This window comes from Pseudophryne corroboree, unplaced genomic scaffold (assembly GCF_028390025.1).
Source record: "Pseudophryne corroboree isolate aPseCor3 unplaced genomic scaffold, aPseCor3.hap2 scaffold_1714, whole genome shotgun sequence".
NCBI lineage: Eukaryota > Metazoa > Chordata > Amphibia > Anura > Myobatrachidae > Pseudophryne > Pseudophryne corroboree.
In genome coordinates this window covers 37,470-49,790 of record NW_026968350.1, presented here as the reverse complement: position 1 = coordinate 49,790, position 12,321 = coordinate 37,470, and the positions used below count along the sequence as shown (strand labels likewise).

At 47.5% G+C, this 12,321-nt stretch overlaps 9 non-coding genes across 9 annotated transcripts; all 9 read left to right on the top strand.

The window, feature by feature from the left end:
• Nucleotides 1–950: 950 nt before the first annotated feature.
• On the top strand, nucleotides 951–1,114 carry LOC135002091 (U1 spliceosomal RNA). The gene has a single exon (XR_010203377.1). It is a non-coding gene; the product is annotated as a U1 spliceosomal RNA (small nuclear RNA).
• A 1,238-nt stretch (nucleotides 1,115–2,352) lies between these two features.
• LOC135002152 (U1 spliceosomal RNA) lies at nucleotides 2,353–2,516 on the top strand. The gene has a single exon (XR_010203435.1). It is a non-coding gene; the product is annotated as a U1 spliceosomal RNA (small nuclear RNA).
• A 1,237-nt stretch (nucleotides 2,517–3,753) lies between these two features.
• On the top strand, nucleotides 3,754–3,917 carry LOC135002134 (U1 spliceosomal RNA). Its single transcript, XR_010203417.1, has one exon. It is a non-coding gene; the product is annotated as a U1 spliceosomal RNA (small nuclear RNA).
• Nucleotides 3,918–5,152: 1,235 nt separating this feature from the next.
• Nucleotides 5,153–5,316, top strand: LOC135002138 (U1 spliceosomal RNA). Its single transcript, XR_010203421.1, has one exon. It is a non-coding gene; the product is annotated as a U1 spliceosomal RNA (small nuclear RNA).
• Nucleotides 5,317–6,552: 1,236 nt separating this feature from the next.
• LOC135002130 (U1 spliceosomal RNA) lies at nucleotides 6,553–6,716 on the top strand. Its single transcript, XR_010203413.1, has one exon. It is a non-coding gene; the product is annotated as a U1 spliceosomal RNA (small nuclear RNA).
• Nucleotides 6,717–7,952: 1,236 nt separating this feature from the next.
• Nucleotides 7,953–8,115, top strand: LOC135002089 (U1 spliceosomal RNA). Its single transcript, XR_010203375.1, has one exon. It is a non-coding gene; the product is annotated as a U1 spliceosomal RNA (small nuclear RNA).
• Nucleotides 8,116–9,351: 1,236 nt separating this feature from the next.
• On the top strand, nucleotides 9,352–9,515 carry LOC135002141 (U1 spliceosomal RNA). Its single transcript, XR_010203424.1, has one exon. It is a non-coding gene; the product is annotated as a U1 spliceosomal RNA (small nuclear RNA).
• Nucleotides 9,516–10,750: 1,235 nt separating this feature from the next.
• On the top strand, nucleotides 10,751–10,914 carry LOC135002085 (U1 spliceosomal RNA). Its single transcript, XR_010203371.1, has one exon. It is a non-coding gene; the product is annotated as a U1 spliceosomal RNA (small nuclear RNA).
• Nucleotides 10,915–12,151: 1,237 nt separating this feature from the next.
• LOC135002151 (U1 spliceosomal RNA) lies at nucleotides 12,152–12,315 on the top strand. The gene has a single exon (XR_010203434.1). It is a non-coding gene; the product is annotated as a U1 spliceosomal RNA (small nuclear RNA).
• Nucleotides 12,316–12,321: the final 6 nt, after the last annotated feature.

The following is a 12,321-nucleotide window of genomic DNA, read 5'->3' as shown; positions in this document are numbered from 1 at the left end:
TTGTGTCAGATATGAGGGGGAGAGAGAAAAAAAACTTTGCTCCCTCATTTCATGCAGTAGCTTGTCTACTTTGTAAAATGGTAGGCCTCGCTGGGCTGCCGTAGTCTTCCTACACATAGTAAGCGTTTAAATTGAGGCGGCGAAAACTAGAAGAAAGAGAGCATTTTTGGTTTGCGTGCAGATTTTGGGCAGGTGGATTGGTGGCAAAACACAAAGTATTTGTCTATGGTGCTTATAAGACGGGGGACAAAAGAAAAAAAATCACATTTGCTTTTGGTTCACTTGCTTGAGAAATACGCTTTTTGGGCCATTTGGGTGAAACAACTTTTGACGTGTTCAAATCAGTAAAAAGACTAATGGCTTTTTTGAGACTACAAAGTCTTTTGAAAGAAAAAAAAAACAAACAAAAACCAAGGTATAATTTGTGTGAGTGCCGCAGGGGGGATAAGAAAGAAAGAAAAAATAAATAAAAAGAAATCCGTGACGACGACGTTCGGACGAGCGCTAACGTCGGAAAATGGTCTCGGTGCGAGGATGAGAAAACCCTCAGCAGCGAGGGGGTTAAATCTCAAGCTGCCTTTTATATTTTATTTTCCAATTTAAGAACCCATTGAGACATAGGACGGTGCACTGCCTGTTGCTTTTCATATGGAGATGAGGGTTGCAGCTACTGTAACTGTGCCCGACTGCTTTTATGACATGACGGTATGCAAATTCATCTGCTGCAGTGTGCCCTGGGAAGGATTTGCACTAGTTGTGCGCATAGTTTGGGGGTGCTTCAGGAACAGTCACCCTTCCGCCTTCCCATGTCAACGTGAAGAGATGCAGCCTCCCTGCAGTTTTCTTTTCCCGTCCCCTGCCGAGAGTTCACTTGTCATGGCTCCGGTCAACCTCCTTCACTTGACGGGGGTGTGCCCAAGCAGGGGCCCTCCTGAGCCCTAGTCCAACTCATACTTACCTGGCAGGGGAGATACCATGATCACGAAGGTGGTTCTCCCAGAGCGAGGCTCATCCATTGCACTCCGGGTGTGCTGACCCCTGCGATTTCCCCAAATGCGGGAAACTCGACTGCATAATTTGTGGTAGTGGGGGACTGCGTTCGCGCTTTCCCCTGATCATCTCTGGTAAAAGTCAGATCTTTTTGTGTGCTGCTGGTGCTGTCTCTTCCTTTGCTGTTTCCATCCTTTTCTTCATTTCAACCCTCCCTCCACTGGACCCCTGTGCCCGTTAAGGTGCGCTTCTATCTTTCACTCAGCGCTCTCTTCTCATCTCTTCTCCTGTGCGCTGGCTGCATGCTTCCTTGCTTTTTCCGGCCTTGTACTGTGCTTCGCATATACAACCAATACAGGGCGCTGCAGGACCCACACGGTTTCACTTGCTTTGTAAAGTAGGCCCCCAGATTGTGTCAGATATGAGGGGGAGAGAGAAAAAAAACTTTGCTCCCTCATTTCATGCAGTAGCTTGTCTACTTTGTAAAATGGTAGGCCTCGCTGGGCTGCCGTAGTCTTCCTACACATAGTAAGCGTTTAAATTGAGGCGGCGAAAACTAGAAGAAAGAGAGCATTTTTGGTTTGCGTGCAGATTTTGGGCAGGTGGATTGGTGGCAAAACACAAAGTATTTGTCTATGGTGCTTATAAGACGGGGGACAAAAGAAAAAAAATATCACATTTGCTTTTGGTTCACTTGCTTGAGAAATACGCTTTTTGGGCCATTTGGGTGAAACAACTTTTGACGTGTTCAAATCAGTAAAAAGACTAATGGCTTTTTTGAGACTACAAAGTCTTTTGAAAGAAAAAACAAACAAACAAAAACCAAGGTATAATTTGTGTGAGTGCCGCAGGGAGGATAAGAAAGAAAGAAAAAATAAATAAAAAGAAATCCGTGACGACAACGTTCGGACGAGCGCTAACGTCGGAAAATGGTCTCGGTGCGAGGATGAGAAAACCCTCAGCAGCGAGGGGGTTAAATCTCAAGCTGCCTTTTATATTTTATTTTCCAATTTAAGAACCCATTGAGACATAGGACGGTGCACTGCCTGTTGCTTTTCATATGGAGATGAGGGTTGCAGCTACTGTAACTGTGCCCGACTGCTTTTATGACATGACGGTATGCAAATTCATCTGCTGCAGTGTGCCCTGGGAAGGATTTGCACTAGTTGTGCGCATAGTTTGGGGGTGCTTCAGGAACAGTCACCCTTCCGCCTTCCCATGTCAACGTGAAGAGATGCAGCCTCCCTGCAGTTTTCTTTTCCCGTCCCCTGCCGAGAGTTCACTTGTCATGGCTCCGGTCAACCTCCTTCACTTGACGGGGGTGTGCCCAAGCAGGGGCCCTCCTGAGCCCTAGTCCAACTCATACTTACCTGGCAGGGGAGATACCATGATCACGAAGGTGGTTCTCCCAGGGCGAGGCTCATCCATTGCACTCCGGGTGTGCTGACCCCTGCGATTTCCCCAAATGCGGGAAACTCGACTGCATAATTTGTGGTAGTGGGGGACTGCGTTCGCGCTTTCCCCTCATCATCTCTGGTAAAAGTCAGATCTTTTTGTGTGCTGCTGGTGCTGTCTCTTCCTTTGCTGTTTCCATCCTTTTCTTCATTTCAACCCTCCCTCCACTGGACCCCTGTGCCCGTTAAGGTGCGCTTCTATCTTTCACTCAGCGCTCTCTTCTCATCTCTTCTCCTGTGCGCTGGCTGCATGCTTCCTTGCTTTTTCCGGCCTTGTACTGTGCTTCGCATAAACAACCAATACAGGGCGCTGCAGGACCCACACGGTTTCACTTGCTTTGTAAAGTAGGCCCCCAGATTGTGTCAGATATGAGGGGGAGAGAGAAAAAAAACTTTGCTCCCTCATTTCATGCAGTAGCTTGTCTACTTTGTAAAATGGTAGGCCTCGCTGGGCTGCCGTAGTCTTCCTACACATAGTAAGCGTTTAAATTGAGGCGGCGAAAACTAGAAGAAAGAGAGCATTTTTGGTTTGCGTGCAGATTTTGGGCAGGTGGATTGGTGGCAAAACACAAAGTATTTGTCTATGGTGCTTATAAGACGGGGGACAAAAGAAAAAAAATCACATTTGCTTTTGGTTCACTTGCTTGAGAAGTACGCTTTTTGGGCCATTTGGGTGAAACAACTTTTGACGTGTTCAAATCAGTAAAAAGACTAATGGCTTTTTTGAGACTACAAAGTCTTTTGAAAGAAAAAAAAAATCAAACAAAAACCAAGGTATAATTTGTGTGAGTGCCGCAGGGGGGATAAGAAAGAAAGAAAAAATAAATAAAAAGAAATCCGTGACGACGACGTTCGGACGAGCGCTAACGTCGGAAAATGGTCTCGGTGCGAGGATGAGAAAACCCTCAGCAGCGAGGGGGTTAAATCTCAAGCTGCCTTTTATATTTTATTTTCCAATTTAAGAACCCATTGAGACATAGGACGGTGCACTGCCTGTTGCTTTTCATATGGAGATGAGGGTTGCAGCTACTGTAACTGTGCCCGACTGCTTTTATGACATGACGGTATGCAAATTCATCTGCTGCAGTGTGCCCTGGGAAGGATTTGCACTAGTTGTGCGCATAGTTTGGGGGTGCTTCAGGAACAGTCACCCTTCCGCCTTCCCATGTCAACGTGAAGAGATGCAGCCTCCCTGCAGTTTTCTTTTCCCGTCCCCTGCCGAGAGTTCACTTGTCATGGCTCCGGTCAACCTCCTTCACTTGACGGGGGTGTGCCCAAGCAGGGGCCCTCCTGAGCCCTAGTCCAACTCATACTTACCTGGCAGGGGAGATACCATGATCACGAAGGTGGTTCTCCCAGGGCGAGGCTCATTCATTGCACTCCGGGTGTGCTGACCCCTGCGATTTCCCCAAATGCGGGAAACTCGACTGCATAATTTGTGGTAGTGGGGGACTGCGTTCGCGCTTTCCCCTGATCATCTCTGGTAAAAGTCAGATCTTTTTGTGTGCTGCTGGTGCTGTCTCTTCCTTTGCTGTTTCCATCCTTTTCTTCATTTCAACTCTCCCTCCACTGGACCCCTGTGCCCGTTAAGGTGCGCTTCTATCTTTCACTCAGCGCTCTCTTCTCATCTCTTCTCCTGTGCGCTGGCTGCATGCTTCCTTGCTTTTTCCGGCCTTGTACTGTGCTTCGCATATACAACCAATACAGGGCGCTGCAGGACCCACACGGTTTCACTTGCTTTGTAAAGTAGGCCCCCAGATTGTGTCAGATATGAGGGGGAGAGAGAAAAAAAACTTTGCTCCCTCATTTCATGCAGTAGCTTGTCTACTTTGTAAAATGGTAGGCCTCGCTGGGCTGCCGTAGTCTTCCTACACATAGTAAGCGTTAAAATTGAGGCGGCGAAAACTAGAAGAAAGAGAGCATTTTTGGTTTGCGTGCAGATTTTGGGCAGGTGGATTGGTGGCAAAACACAAAGTATTTGTCTATGGTGCTTATAAGACGGGGGACAAAAGAAAAAAATCACATTTGCTTTTGGTTCACTTGCTTGAGAAATACGCTTTTTGGGCCATTTGGGTGAAACAACTTTTGACGTGTTCAAATCAGTAAAAAGACTAATGGCTTTTTTGAGACTACAAAGTCTTTTGAAAGAAAAAACAAACAAACAAAAACCAAGGTATAATTTGTGTGAGTGCCGCAGGGGGGATAAGAAAGAAAGAAAAAAGAAATAAAAAGAAATCCGTGACGACGACGTTCGGACGAGCGCTAACGTCGGAAAATGGTCTCGGTGCGAGGATGAGAAAACCCTCAGCAGCGAGGGGGTTAAATCTCAAGCTGCCTTTTATATTTTATTTTCCAATTTAAGAACCCATTGAGACATAGGACGGTGCACTGCCTGTTGCTTTTCATATGGAGATGAGGGTTGCAGCTACTGTAACTGTGCCCGACTGCTTTTATGACATGACGGTATGCAAATTCATCTGCTGCAGTGTGCCCTGGGAAGGATTTGCACTAGTTGTGCGCATAGTTTGGGGGTGCTTCAGGAACAGTCACCCTTCCGCCTTCCCATGTCAACGTGAAGAGATGCAGCCTCCCTGCAGTTTTCTTTTCCCGTCCCCTGCCGAGAGTTCACTTGTCATGGCTCCGGTCAACCTCCTTCACTTGACGGGGGTGTGCCCAAGCAGGGGCCCTCCTGAGCCCTAGTCCAACTCATACTTACCTGGCAGGGGAGATACCATGATCACGAAGGTGGTTCTCCCAGGGCGAGGCTCATTCATTGCACTCCGGGTGTGCTGACCCCTGCGATTTCCCCAAATGCGGGAAACTCGACTGCATAATTTGTGGTAGTGGGGGACTGCGTTTGCGCTTTCCCCTGATCATCTCTGGTAAAAGTCAGATCTTTTTGTGTGCTGCTGGTGCTGTCTCTTCCTTTGCTGTTTCCATCCTTTTCTTCATTTCAACTCTCCCTCCACTGGACCCCTGTGCCCGTTAAGGTGCGCTTCTATCTTTCACTCAGCGCTCTCTTCTCATCTCTTCTCCTGTGCGCTGGCTGCATGCTTCCTTGCTTTTTCCGGCCTTGTACTGTGCTTCGCATATACAACCAATACAGGGCGCTGCAGGACCCACACGGTTTCACTTGCTTTGTAAAGTAGGCCCCCAGATTGTGTCAGATATGAGGGGGAGAGAGAAAAAAAACTTTGCTCCCTCATTTCATGCAGTAGCTTGGCTACTTTGTAAAATGGTAGGCCTCGCTGGGCTGCCGTAGTCTTCCTACACATAGTAAGCGTTTAAATTGAGGCGGCGAAAACTAGAAGAAAGAGAGCATTTTTGGTTTGCGTGCAGATTTTGGGCAGGTGGATTGGTGGCAAAACACAAAGTATTTGTCTATGGTGCTTATAAGACGGGGGACAAAAGAAAAAAAATCACATTTGCTTTTGGTTCACTTGCTTGAGAAATACGCTTTTTGGGCCATTTGGGTGAAACAACTTTTGACGTGTTCAAATCAGTAAAAAGACTAATGGCTTTTTTGAGACTACAAAGTCTTTTGAAAGAAAAAACAAACAAACAAAAACCAAGGTATAATTTGTGTGAGTGCCGCAGGGGGGATAAGAAAGAAAGAAAAAATAAATAAAAAGAAATCCGTGACGACGACGTTCGGACGAGCGCTAACGTCGGAAAATGGTCTCGGTGCGAGGATGAGAAAACCCTCAGCAGCGAGGGGGTTAAATCTCAAGCTGCCTTTTATATTTTATTTTCCAATTTAAGAACCCATTGAGACATAGGACGGTGCACTGCCTGTTGCTTTTCATATGGAGATGAGGGTTGCAGCTACTGTAACTGTGCCCGACTGCTTTTATGACATGACGGTATGCAAATTCATCTGCTGCAGTGTGCCCTGGGAAGGATTTGCACTAGTTGTGCGCATAGTTTGGGGGTGCTTCAGGAACAGTCACCCTTCCGCCTTCCCATGTCAACGTGAAGAGATGCAGCCTCCCTGCAGTTTTCTTTTCCCGTCCCCTGCCGAGAGTTCACTTGTCATGGCTCCGGTCAACCTCCTTCACTTGACGGGGGTGTGCCCAAGCAGGGGCCCTCCTGAGCCCTAGTCCAACTCATACTTACCTGGCAGGGGAGATACCATGATCACGAAGGTGGTTCTCCCAGGGTGAGGCTCATCCATTGCACTCCGGGTGTGCTGACCCCTGCGATTTCCCCAAATGCGGGAAACTCGACTGCATAATTTGTGGTAGTGGGGGACTGCGTTCGCGCTTTCCCCTGATCATCTCTGGTAAAAGTCAGATCTTTTTGTGTGCTGCTGGTGCTGTCTCTTCCTTTGCTGTTTCCATCCTTTTCTTCATTTCAACTCTCCCTCCACTGGACCCCTGTGCCCGTTAAGGTGCGCTTCTATCTTTCACTCAGCGCTCTCTTCTCATCTCTTCTCCTGTGCGCTGGCTGCATGCTTCCTTGCTTTTTCCGGCCTTGTACTGTGCTTCGCATAAACAACCAATACAGGGCGCTGCAGGACCCACACGGTTTCACTTGCTTTGTAAAGTAGGCCCCCAGATTGTGTCAGATATGAGGGGGAGAGAGAAAAAAAACTTTGCTCCCTCATTTCATGCAGTAGCTTGTCTACTTTGTAAAATGGTAGGCCTCGCTGGGCTGCCGTAGTCTTCCTACACATAGTAAGCGTTTAAATTGAGGCGGCGAAAACTAGAAGAAAGAGAGCATTTTTGGTTTGCGTGCAGATTTTGGGCAGGTGGATTGGTGGCAAAACACAAAGTATTTGTCTATGGTGCTTATAAGACGGGGGACAAAAGAAAAAAAATCACATTTGCTTTTGGTTCACTTGCTTGAGAAATACGCTTTTTGGGCCATTTGGGTGAAACAACTTTTGACGTGTTCAAATCAGTAAAAAGACTAATGGCTTTTTTGAGACTACAAAGTCTTTTGAAAGAAAAAACAAACAAACAAAAACCAAGGTATAATTTGTGTGAGTGCCGCAGGGGGGATAAGAAAGAAAGAAAAAAGAAATAAAAAGAAATCCGTGACGACGACGTTCGGACGAGCGCTAACGTCGGAAAATGGTCTCGGTGCGAGGATGAGAAAACCCTCAGCAGCGAGGGGGTTAAATCTCAAGCTGCCTTTTATATTTTATTTTCCAATTTAAGAACCCATTGAGACATAGGACGGTGCACTGCCTGTTGCTTTTCATATGGAGATGAGGGTTGCAACTACTGTAACTGTGCCCGACTGCTTTTATGACATGACGGTATGCAAATTCATCTGCTGCAGTGTGCCCTGGGAAGGATTTGCACTAGTTGTGCGCATAGTTTGGGGGTGCTTCAGGAACAGTCACCCTTCCGCCTTCCCATGTCAACGTGAAGAGATGCAGCCTCCCTGCAGTTTTCTTTTCCCGTCCCCTGCCGAGAGTTCACTTGTCATGGCTCCGGTCAACCTCCTTCACTTGACGGGGGTGTGCCCAAGCAGGGGCCCTCCTGAGCCCTAGTCCAACTCATACTTACCTGGCAGGGGAGATACCATGATCACGAAGGTGGTTCTCCCAGGGCGAGGCTCATCCATTGCACTCGGGTGTGCTGACCCCTGCGATTTCCCCAAATGCGGGAAACTCGACTGCATAATTTGTGGTAGTGGGGGACTGCGTTCGCGCTTTCCCCTCATCATCTCTGGTAAAAGTCAGATCTTTTTGTGTGCTGCTGGTGCTGTCTCTTCCTTTGCTGTTTCCATTCTTTTCTTCATGTCAACCCTCCCTCCACTGGACCCCTGTGCCCGTTAAGGTGCGCTTCTATCTTTCACTCAGCGCTCTCTTCTCATCTCTTCTCCTGTGCGCTGGCTGCATGCTTCCTTGCTTTTTCCGGCCTTGTACTGTGCTTCGCATAAACAACCAATACAGGGCGCTGCAGGACCCACACGGTTTCACTTGCTTTGTAAAGTAGGCCCCCAGATTGTGTCAGATATGAGGGGGAGAGAGAAAAAAAACTTTGCTCCCTCATTTCATGCAGTAGCTTGTCTACTTTGTAAAATGGTAGGCCTCGCTGGGCTGCCGTAGTCTTCCTACACATAGTAAGCGTTTAAATTGAGGCGGCGAAAACTAGAAGAAAGAGAGCATTTTTGGTTTGCGTGCAGATTTTGGGCAGGTGGATTGGTGGCAAAACACAAAGTATTTGTCTATGGTGCTTATAAGACGGGGGACAAAAGAAAAAAAATCACATTTGCTTTTGGTTCACTTGCTTGAGAAATACGCTTTTTGGGCCATTTGGGTGAAACAACTTTTGACGTGTTCAAATCAGTAAAAAGACTAATGGCTTTTTTGAGACTACAAAGTCTTTTGAAAGAAAAAACAAACAAACAAAAACCAAGGTATAATTTGTGTGAGTGCCGCAGGGGGGATAAGAAAGAAAGAAAAAATAAATAAAAAGAAATCCGTGACGACAACGTTCGGACGAGCGCTAACGTCGGAAAATGGTCTCGGTGCGAGGATGAGAAAACCCTCAGCAGCGAGGGGGTTAAATCTCAAGCTGCCTTTTATATTTTATTTTCCAATTTAAGAACCCATTGAGACATAGGACGGTGCACTGCCTGTTGCTTTTCATATGGAGATGAGGGTTGCAGCTACTGTAACTGTGCCCGACTGCTTTTATGACATGACGGTATGCAAATTCATCTGCTGCAGTGTGCCCTGGGAAGGATTTGCACTAGTTGTGCGCATAGTTTGGGGGTGCTTCAGGAACAGTCACCCTTCCGCCTTCCCATGTCAACGTGAAGAGATGCAGCCTCCCTGCAGTTTTCTTTTCCCGTCCCCTGCCGAGAGTTCACTTGTCATGGCTCCGGTCAACCTCCTTCACTTGACGGGGGTGTGCCCAAGCAGGGGCCCTCCTGAGCCCTAGTCCAACTCATACTTACCTGGCAGGGGAGATACCATGATCACGAAGGTGGTTCTCCCAGGGCGAGGCTCATCCATTGCACTCCGGGTGTGCTGACCCCTGCGATTTCCCCAAATGCGGGAAACTCGACTGCATAATTTGTGGTAGTGGGGGACTGCGTTCGCGCTTTCCCCTCATCATCTCTGGTAAAAGTCAGATCTTTTTGTGTGCTGCTGGTGCTGTCTCTTCCTTTGCTGTTTCCATCCTTTTCTTCATTTCAACCCTCCCTCCACTGGACCCCTGTGCCCGTTAAGGTGCGCTTCTATCTTTCACTCAGCGCTCTCTTCTCATCTCTTCTCCTGTGCGCTGGCTGCATGCTTCCTTGCTTTTTCCGGCCTTGTACTGTGCTTCGCATATACAACCAATACAGGGCGCTGCAGGACCCACACGGTTTCACTTGCTTTGTAAAGTAGGCCCCCAGATTGTGTCAGATATGAGGGGGAGAGAGAAAAAAACTTTGCTCCCTCATTTCATGCAGTAGCTTGTCTACTTTGTAAAATGGTAGGCCTCGCTGGGCTGCCGTAGTCTTCCTACACATAGTAAGCGTTTAAATTGAGGCGGCGAAAACTAGAAGAAAGAGAGCATTTTTGGTTTGCGTGCAGATTTTGGGCAGGTGGATTGGTGGCAAAACACAAAGTATTTGTCTATGGTGCTTATAAGACGGGGGACAAAAGAAAAAAAATCACATTTGCTTTTGGTTCACTTGCTTGAGAAATACGCTTTTTGGGCCATTTGGGTGAAACAACTTTTGACGTGTTCAAATCAGTAAAAAGACTAATGGCTTTTTTGAGACTACAAAGTCTTTTGAAAGAAAAAAAACAAAAACAAAAACCAAGGTATAATTTGTGTGAGTGCCGCAGGGGGGATAAGAAAGAAAGAAAAAATAAATAAAAAGAAATCCGTGACGACGACGTTCGGACGAGCGCTAACGTCGGAAAATGGTCTCGGTGCGAGGATGAGAAAACCCTCAGCAGCGAGGGGGTTAAATCTCAAGCTGCCTTTTATATTTTATTTTCCAATTTAAGAACCCATTGAGACATAGGACGGTGCACTGCCTGTTGCTTTTCATATGGAGATGAGGGTTGCAGCTACTGTAACTGTGCCCGACTGCTTTTATGACATGACGGTATGCAAATTCATCTGCTGCAGTGTGCCCTGGGAAGGATTTGCACTAGTTGTGCGCATAGTTTGGGGGTGCTTCAGGAACAGTCACCCTTCCGCCTTCCCATGTCAACGTGAAGAGATGCAGCCTCCCTGCAGTTTTCTTTTCCCGTCCCCTGCCGAGAGTTCACTTGTCATGGCTCCGGTCAACCTCCTTCACTTGACGGGGGTGTGCCCAAGCAGGGGCCCTCCTGAGCCCTAGTCCAACTCATACTTACCTGGCAGGGGAGATACCATGATCACGAAGGTGGTTCTCCCAGGGCGAGGCTCATCCATTGCACTCCGGGTGTGCTGACCCCTGCGATTTCCCCAAATGCGGGAAACTCAACTGCATAATTTGTGGTAGTGGGGGACTGCGTTCGCGCTTTCCCCTGATCATCTCTGGTAAAAGTCAGATCTTTTTGTGTGCTGCTGGTGCTGTCTCTTCCTTTGCTGTTTCCATCCTTTTCTTCATTTCAACTCTCCCTCCACTGGACCCCTGTGCCCGTTAAGGTGCGCTTCTATCTTTCACTCAGCGCTCTCTTCTCATCTCTTCTCCTGTGCGCTGGCTGCATGCTTCCTTGCTTTTTCCGGCCTTGTACTGTGCTTCGCATATACAACCAATACAGGGCGCTGCAGGACCCACACGGTTTCACTTGCTTTGTAAAGTAGGCCCCCAGATTGTGTCAGATATGAGGGGGAGAGAGAAAAAAAACTTTGCTCCCTCATTTCATGCAGTAGCTTGTCTACTTTGTAAAATGGTAGGCCTCGCTGGGCTGCCGTAGTCTTCCTACACATAGTAAGCGTTTAAATTGAGGCGGCGAAAACTAGAAGAAAGAGAGCATTTTTGGTTTGCGTGCAGATTTTGGGCAGGTGGATTGGTGGCAAAACACAAAGTATTTGTCTATGGTGCTTATAAGACGGGGACAAAAGAAAAAAAAAATCACATTTGCTTTTGGTTCACTTGCTTGAGAAATACGCTTTTTGGGCCATTTGGGTGAAACAACTTTTGACGTGTTCAAATCAGTAAAAAGACAAATGGCTTTTTTGAGACTACAAAGTCTTTTGAAAGAAAAAACAAACAAACAAAAACCAAGGTATAATTTGTGTGAGTGCCGCAGGGGGGATAAGAAAGAAAGAAAAAATAAATAAAAAGAAATCCGTGACGACGACGTTCGGACGAGCGCTAACGTCGGAAAATGGTCTCGGTGCGAGGATGAGAAAACCCTCAGCAGCGAGGGGGTTAAATCTCAAGCTGCCTTTTATATTTTATTTTCCAATTTAAGAACCCATTGAGACATAGGACGGTGCACTGCCTGTTGCTTTTCATATGGAGATGAGGGTTGCAGCTACTGTAACTGTGCCCGACTGCTTTTATGACATGACGGTATGCAAATTCATCTGCTGCAGTGTGCCCTGGGAAGGATTTGCACTAGTTGTGCGCATAGTTTGGGGGTGCTTCAGGAACAGTCACCCTTCCGCCTTCCCATGTCAACGTGAAGAGATGCAGCCTCCCTGCAGTTTTCTTTTCCCGTCCCCTGCCGAGAGTTCACTTGTCATGGCTCCGGTCAACCTCCTTCACTTGACGGGGGTGTGCCCAAGCAGGGGCCCTCCTGAGCCCTAGTCCAACTCATACTTACCTGGCAGGGGAGATACCATGATCACGAAGGTGGTTCTCCCAGGGCGAGGCTCATCCATTGCACTCCGGGTGTACTGACCCCTGCGATTTCCCCAAATGCGGGAAACTCGACTGCATAATTTGTGGTAGTGGGGGACTGCGTTCGCGCTTTCCCCTGATCATC